At 39.9% G+C, this 8,626-nt stretch overlaps 1 long non-coding RNA gene across 2 annotated transcripts in view; it reads left to right on the top strand.

Annotated features, from left to right (window-relative positions):
• LOC133480702 (uncharacterized) overlaps positions 1–8,141 on the top strand; it is a 24,910-nt gene extending 16,769 nt beyond the window's left edge. For both annotated transcript variants that reach the window (XR_009789344.1, XR_009789345.1), the window contains exons 2-3: positions 4,258–4,301; positions 7,870–8,141. This is a non-coding gene — a long non-coding RNA (uncharacterized LOC133480702). The remainder of the gene's footprint in view (positions 1–4,257; positions 4,302–7,869) is intronic.
• The last annotated feature ends 485 nt before the right edge of the window (positions 8,142–8,626 follow it).

The following is an 8,626-nucleotide window of genomic DNA, read 5'->3' as shown; positions in this document are numbered from 1 at the left end:
ATAAGAATTTAAGATTACTTGCTCATTGACATTTTGAATAATTCATACAATCGAGAGATGTATAAAAAAAAATTGGCTTCTCAAAAAATCTGTTCGTCTCAACTTTTAGCAATGGTCATGAAAAATTTATCGCAACAAATGTGGTTGATTTGTGTGGAATTAGATGCACCTTAAAACATCCATCAAGGGATTGGCAAAAATGTTGAATAACACTGAGTCTTATACAAAAATAGGTCGACAAAATATCTGCCTCGACGCTCCGCTGGAACCATATTTGCACTGGCATGTTTTACAGACGGACGTTTCTTGCAGACACACGCAGTGTTGTAATAATGGCGGCCAGTGAAGAAGACTACCCAAAACCACACAGGATGTTGAAAGTGTTGTTTTAAACTAGAGATGTTCGGTATAACTTTTTTCAGACAGATACCAGTATGAGTATTCACTCTCACCGATACAGAGTACCGATACCACTTTTGATACACAAAATTTCAATTAACAGAATGACAGATAATTGTGGACAAAGACCATTATTTCTTTCTGAAACATAGTGTTGCAGCAACTACTGCAGAAGGGGACTTATGCCGAACGCAGACTACACAAATGTAGCCCGATTTGGACTCAACAGACCCTTCGCAGACAAACGTTCACTGTCGTGGCCGGTCATTTGAGTTACAGTATGAGTCCCCGATCAAGCATTGTTACCCAGTGTAGTGTGACATCATCAACGATTGCCAATATGGTGTCTAAGATGCCTCATGACCACGACGCAGAAAGTCTGGTGTGTCAGTTTTTTTGTTTTGTTTTTGTTTCTCTGCATAGTGTGACATATCCTACGTTGTCCTACGATTTTTCCTCGACATTGACCAATAGTGTGTTGCAGCACGTAATGATCCGACACTGTCTGGTCAGTGTCAGACTTGTACTGTGGCCACTCGTCCAGTCCGAGACACAGAATGACACCATGACAGAGAGAGAGAGAGAGTGAAAAGGTGACCAAATAATTTAAGAAAAACGACAACAAAAGACAAAGCACTAGCTGTAAACAGGAGGAGGAAAGTAGAGCATTATATAACTACTACAATGACCTATTGGATTCGAGTGTTGTACGGGTCAGTAGTGCTACATCCTGTGAGGGAAGGACAGGACAATATAGGACAGGATTGGACAGGACAGGAGGGGAAGCATGCAGGACTAGTGTCGTGGACTCTGCTGTACAACTGAAGTGTGGTGGAAATGGCTATGCAAATTATAAACATATGTAGGACTAAAGTGTAAGTAAGGGGATACACAAGAAATTCGCAATGAGTGGCCCCACACCCAGTGGTGTGTTTCTGCAGACACATGTAAGTGAATTGTCACCGTTTTGCATGCACAATAACCGTCAGAAGTGTCCCGTAATTGCTGTGCCTGCACCGCAGGGGCTGAGGATGCCGGGCCCCCCAACCCACAACCTGATGCCCTCCAGAGATAGGTGTGTGAAGTGCTTTAAAAGAAAGGGAATGAGTGTGTGTAATGCATTAAAATCTTGGGGGGCAGGCAGGGTGGAGGAGCAGGGCGTCTAGACAGAGAAACAGCACTGACGTACTGAAACTTTGTTTGACATCATCAATGTTCATAACTTAACTAGTGGGGAACAACATACGATAAGTAAATCCGCAATGTGGTGGCCACATTTTTTTAACGTATTGAAGCTGTATGAATCTCCCCAGTCCCACCCTTATCTTTCCCACACTTTTAACCTCTAACATACTTTTATAAACCTTTCCTATACTCTTAAAAACTTTGTATACTTTTAAACATACATAATATTAACAAGAAAAACATTGCTCTTAAACTGTTGGACTATTTGCTCATGTAGTTGTTCACAAAGTGATAAACTTTCCCCCATCCTTGCTTGTCAGAAACTGAACCTCTCGGGGATGCTCTTTTTTTATACCCAGTCATGACACTCACATGTTTCCAATTAACCTGTTCACCTGTGGAATGTTCGTTCCAAACACGTTTTTTTAGCATTCCTCAACTTTCATATACATTTTTTTTTTTGCCCGTCCCAGTTTTTGGGGAACGTGTTGTAGACATCAAATTCAAAATGAGATATTTGCAAAAAACAATAACGTTCATCAGTTTGAACAAATATCTTTGTAGTGTATTCAATTGCGAATAAGTTGAAAATGACTAGACTTTACAGGATTTTTGGGGCTGATCACCGATCAGCGAGTTTAAAAAAACAAAAAACGATCACGAGCCGATCACAAGATGGAGCAATGTGTATATTTAAATGACTTGTTCCTTTACTGTATATACTTGTGTACTTTATACTGAGACTCTTCAAAAGGGTTCTCTAGCATATTAGACAAAAGGTAAAACACTAATGACCTCTACGGAGCATTGAAGGATTGGCCACTGACATAAGTTTAACTTTTCAGTCAGGTCAAACCAACATTACAACATGACTGAAATAATGGGTGCTAACTTAGTGTAAATAACTTACTTTATTGTAATTAAATTACTTCGCACCAACCGAAACTTTAGAGTATGATTCGACAGAACGCTGGCATGTTTACGTACAACCGTTAGTGCTAGCACTGGCTTGCTAGGCTACAGAATGTTTTGTTGGCTGCTTGTGAGCCATATCGTATTAAAAGTACGTGAACATACCCCCGCCCACGCACACAATAAATTTGCGTGCGCTATTGTTGTTGTCATCGCCATGGTAACGAGTGCATCCAGTTGCGTTTGAGTTTACAAGATAAAGCCCAGTGTTGGTAAAAGATGGAATATGGTGGTATCGGAATACATGATTTTATTGCAGTAGTCTGACATAGTGCAATCGTGAAAGACCAAATTTGTCTTCTAGTCTGAGCCACGCCTTACGTGTTATCTGTCTCAGACATGTTGTCTGTCCCACACTGCCAACGTTTTTTAAAATAACTTATTGGCAGTCAGATATTTACAGTGCGACGTCAAAAGACAGGCGACAAGGCTAAAAATAAACTAGCTTTTGGATTCAAACATACTGTATACGATGGCGACGCGGCGTAAATGTGTTTTGCAGAGCTGATCAATGACATCATTGATTGGATTGGCGAATTAAGACATTAAAGCCGCTCACCATAAAATGCTAATTATCGACCCATACCGATCAGTAAAGTCTAAAAATAACACGACGTACCAACTTCATGGGTATTGGGGTTTGTAAACGCACAACAAAAATAATGACATCTTGTATCTTTAAATACAAGACAGTTAGTTTTGGAAACATTGCTAGCTTAATGCTATCACTTAAGGGAAAACCAAGGTTTATAGAAACAAAATAACGCTGATTAGCTTTTGCCGGTACCGTCTCAAATCCTTACTCGTCCTGGCTCATGTTAACTTCAAAATTGATTAATTGTGGGAGGTGTGTTTTGAAATACATTTCTGGCATTTCAGAAAAATCTATTTTGAAGAGGTTTTAAATGTTTTACAGTACATGTGGGAGAACACAGACAATCTAATTTTCTTAGTCAAAATGGTCTTAAAGTGGAGCTACACAGTCTTCATTTGACAGCGACCAAGGCAAACTGTAAGGAATCCTTTTTGTATTCTTACATGTAATTAGTGTAACATTGATCCTAGGAGAAGATTGGTTGTTGTCATATTTATGCGCTCTCAGCAAGCCAAAGTCCTGACTCAACCTAAGACCGTTTGTCTACTAAAAGAGATGTATACATGTCTCCGATTAAAATAAATAAATAAATATAATATAAAATATATGACTGACTTCAAACAAAGCTATTATTGACCAGCGTGTCTCTAATTGAAGCATAAAGAGATGACTGTAAAGACTTGGCTTCTTAAAATGGCTGTTAATGTGTCGGCAGGTCCCAGTGGGAAAATCATTATGGAGCTGGAGATAAGAGGCTCGTACGCTACCTTAGGGGGGTGGATGCGCTGTTGCCATATATCTTCTTTCCTTGTAGCGTTAGACACAAAAGGAGAGAGACTGTAGTGTCAAACCAGGTCAGAAGATTTCCATTTGCTTTCATGGGGCGAAAAAGCATCCCGATCACACAAAACACCAGGCCTGGAAATTTACTCCACACAACCCGTTTTATCGAAAAAGATTGATGCTAGGCTATGGGGTGGTCTCAAAAGAATTGCAAGTATATTTTACGTATTGATTTACACTAGCTTGCGTTGAGGCAGAAGTGAGTACATTTTCTCTCTCCCTCTACCACAGTTGCCTTTATTAATTATCTGGTCTGCCCTTAGGCCTTCTTAGTCTGAGGGGAAACGAGGAACATCCAAAGCAGGCTGTAAGTAGAAACAACACGGCTCACCATCTGTGCTTCTTAAGATGCATTGGATTCAATAGCTTTTTTTGATGTGACACAAATGTCCACAGGAGGATTACAGGCACATATATGTGTATACAGTGCCACCAGAATGTATTCACACCCCTTCACGTTTTACACATTTTTCTATGTTATAGATGTATTCTAAAGCTGATTTGAGTATAGTTTTCTTTAAAAAAAATCTGCATAAAATATCCCATAATGACAAAGTAAAAACATATTTTCAGATATTTGTCTAATTTGATAAAAAATGTAAACATTCAAACATAATAGGTACAGAAGTATTCACACCCTTTACTATGACACTCAAACTTAAGCTCAGGTGCATCAAATTTCCACTGATCATTCTTGAGATGCTTCTACAACTTGGAGTCCACCTGTGGTAAATTCAGTTGATTGAACATCATTTGGAATGGCACACACCTGTCTATATAAGGTCTCATAGTTGGCAGTGCATGTCAGAGCAGAAACCAAGCAATGAAGTCTAAGGAATTGTCTGCAGACCTCAGAGACCGAAGAATACAGAAGAATTTCAGCAGCATTGAAGGTCCCGAAAAGCACTGTTGTGGTCTCGATGGTGGTCTCGAAGTTTGGAACCACCAGGACCCATCCTAGAGCTGGCTGTCCGACCAAGCTGAGTAACTGGGGAAGAAGGACCTTGGTCAGAGAGGTGAACAAGAAACCCTGTGGTCACTAAGGTGGAGCCCCAGTGTTCCCTTGCGGAGATAGGAGAATCATCCAGAAGGTCAACCATTGCTAACACACTCTACCAATCAGGCCTTTATGGTAGAGTGGCCAGACGGAAGCCACTTCTCATTAAAAGGCCCATGGCATCCTGCTTGGAGTTTGCCAAATGGCACCCTAAGGATTTTCAGACCTGCATAAACAAAATTATCTGGTCTGATCAAACCAAAATAGAACTTGTTGGCCTGAATTGCAAGAGTCATATCTGGAGAAGAGGCACTGCTCATCACCTGGCTAACGCCATCTCTACTTTGAAGCATGGTGGTGGCAGCATCATGCTGTAGGGCTGTTTTTCTGCTGCAGGAACTGGGTGACTAGTCTGCATAGAGGGTAAAATGACAGCTGCCAAGTATAGAGAAATTCTTCAAGAGAACTTGCTCCAGAGTGCTCTGGAACTCAGACTAGGGCGTTGATTCACCTTCCAACACGGCAATGACCCAAAGCACACAGCCAGGATAACAAAGAAGTGGATTCAGGAGCAGCCTGTGAATGTCCTTGAGTGGCCCAGCCAGATCCCCGACTTGAATCCAATCGAACATCTCTGGAAAGACCTAAAAATGGTGGTCCATCCAACCTGACTGACCTGACTGACCTTGACAGGATCTGCAGAGGAGAATGGGAGAAAATGTGTGCCAAGTTCATAGAGACATACCCAAGAAGACTTGAGGCTGTGATTGCTGCCAAAGGTGCTTCAACAAAATAATAAGCCAAGGGTGTGAATACTTATGTACCTATTATGTTTACATTTTCAATACATTTGAACAAATGTCTGAACATGTTTTTACTTTATTATGGAATATTTTATGTAGATTTTTTTTTTAAAAGAAAACTATACTGAAATCAGCTTTAGAATGTCTGTAACTTAAAATGTGGGAAAACGTAAATGTGTGTGAATACTTACTGGTGACACTGTATGTGAGCCACACATACACTTATTTTATGTGTATTGTATCAATCTTGATTGGTTATTCTCGACATTTGATATTTTGATTTAAGCCTCCTCAAGTGAATGTCGCCCTTTTTGACCAAAACGGGGACAAAAAAAGCCACCAGTTTGGCTTTTTGGTTTCCTGACAACATAATTTTAGGGCCTAACACCCCACATTTGAAAATGTAGTTAAATTGGAAGTTTTCCAAAAATCTATTAAATTACATATCTTTTTTTAAATCTTAGATTTCTATATTGATCAGAATGTTATCTGAAACTGTTGTCATAGCGAACTTTCTGGTACTAGACACCATTTTGTTGTTTTTATATATCGCAAGCCAATTGAGTGACTCAACAGTGTCTATGCTGGTTGCAGACAAATTGTGCCGTCCATTGTTCCTTACAAATACCAGGAAATAAAAACAAGGTTGTCCCAATCTAATGAGATCAGAAATCGGGGGCCAATCAAAAAAAAATAAAAACAACAAGTTTTAGTTTTTAAACTTGATTTGAAACACTTCTGACTCATAGGCAAATAAAAAAGGTATGCTGTTGGGAAAACTTTATTCAAATAAGAAAAAAATGTAATTAAGACAATTTAGGGTTGCTCTTTTCTTTTTTTCTTCTTTAGGCTCACTCCATTTTGCGTCAGTTGCCAATTTAAGGCCATCAAATTCTTAAGCCATTCTCAAGCACATCTCTACATTAACTCTTCTCCTGCAAAGGTGGTTTACTGCGACCACATGTAAGGACATTCAAAAGAAGATAATTTTTAAAACACTGAGCAAGCGAAGCCTTTCAAAAATGTAAATGGATTGTATAAGGAACAGCTTTTTAAGATTTCACAGAAAACTCTAGGTTTATGTAGATATGATGTATTGACATTTTATCCCCCATGAACATGTTCGAGTCAGCGTTTTAAGTTTCCTATAAGCGAGATGTGGTGAGTGAAGGCCTCTCATCACACCACAAGCCTCCAGAGCTCGTATTGAAACTCAGAGACAAGATATAGAAGACTCATGGGAGTGAGCGGTGTAGTGACGCAACCATCACACCCCGTCATACACATCCATTGAGCTGCTCTCAAGTGTGTTCGTGGCACACACTCAACGCATGCGTGTAGAAAAATTTTGTTTACCAGACTTGTTGCTTAGCAGCATTAACTGATGGATCAGGATGGCATCTCCCTCCTCTGGGACCAGCAGAGCCACTTTTGTGTTGACCTGCACCACAGCTGTTCCCAGGAACACTGCATCGTCCCATCATTTTGAACTTGACACAGTTTGAGTTAGGGCTGCATTCATCGAATTTTAATTGTGATTGTGATTTTTGCTGCCATGATAAAACGAGCCTGCTTATTGTTTACATTTAAAATGCGGACACTGCTGCATAAGAAAAGTGCTTCATTTGCAGCCGTGCCCGCAACCTACTCAGCCAGCCACTAAGCGGCGAACATATGATTAAGGTTTCATTAAGTGCCAGCACCGCAGTCCAGGGCCAACTTCAAAACAAAGGCCTAAAATGGTATTGATGTCCAATGTACTAATACGTATATGTAGCTTTTATTTTGAAGTTGGCCCTCTCAGCACATTGGGTGAGAGGCGACGTGTCACGGTAAGACACGATTAACAATCGTTGTAGCGGCTCCCTTAAACTTTTTGGCTGGCCTGACCACAATGAAAAACACCGAGACTAAACGAAGAGGGAAATCACAAATGTCTAGCACTTTGCAGTTTGTGACCATGCACGACTGACTAATGGACTAATGGTCAACCAGAACAACGGAGATGACATTTCACATTGACGGGGATTTTCAAATGAAAAGTCGGGTTATGCATTTGCGTTTTATTCATGCAGTCGTGGCCCAATGGTTAAGATCATCGCCTGCCACCATGGGGGACCGAGGTTCAAAACCCCGACTGGACCATCCGCCAACATCCCCCGGACTCACGGCTGTGGTGTCCTTGAGCAAGACACTGATACCCCGAAATGCTCCCCGGGCGCTTCAGCTGCCCCCTGCTCCAGTGTGTTCCACTAACATGTGTATGTGTTCACTGTGATGGGTTAAATGCAGAGAACAAATTTCGTGTGCATGCATGCATGTTCATGACAATAAAAGATGATTCTTATCTTATTCTTATTAACTGCTTCCATTAAGTTGAAATTCGTGATTGCATTTTGTAATAGCATATTTATTCAGTTAGTGTTTGGTAAAGTAGATTTCTTTATTTTTTTGGTACTTTTTAAATTATCTATCATTTATTCTCATTTAAAAATTAATTTTGCACTGGTAACTGTTACATATCGTTTTGAAAAGTAGTGCAATCAAATACTTTTCCCGAACATAAGGAATAATTGTGATTACGATATTGATCAAAATAATCGTGATTATTAATTTGGGCATAATTGTGCAGCCCTAGTTTGACTTATTCAATGTATATTCAAAACGTAGTTGTTTTTTTTTAGTAAAGGATGGCACAACTAGACTATTTTTTTGCATCAATGCAGGTTTGGGATTTTATTACATGCACTCATGCAAACAGACTTGAATTTGTTCTGCGAAATATTTTCAAGCGTTGACTAGATTCTTACTTTTGCTCAGTTTTAATTGATA

This window comes from Phyllopteryx taeniolatus, chromosome 7 (genome assembly GCF_024500385.1).
Source record: "Phyllopteryx taeniolatus isolate TA_2022b chromosome 7, UOR_Ptae_1.2, whole genome shotgun sequence".
NCBI lineage: Eukaryota > Metazoa > Chordata > Actinopteri > Syngnathiformes > Syngnathidae > Phyllopteryx > Phyllopteryx taeniolatus.
The sequence above is the reverse complement of the archived record's forward strand: the minus strand, read 5'-3'. Positions and strand labels throughout refer to the sequence as shown.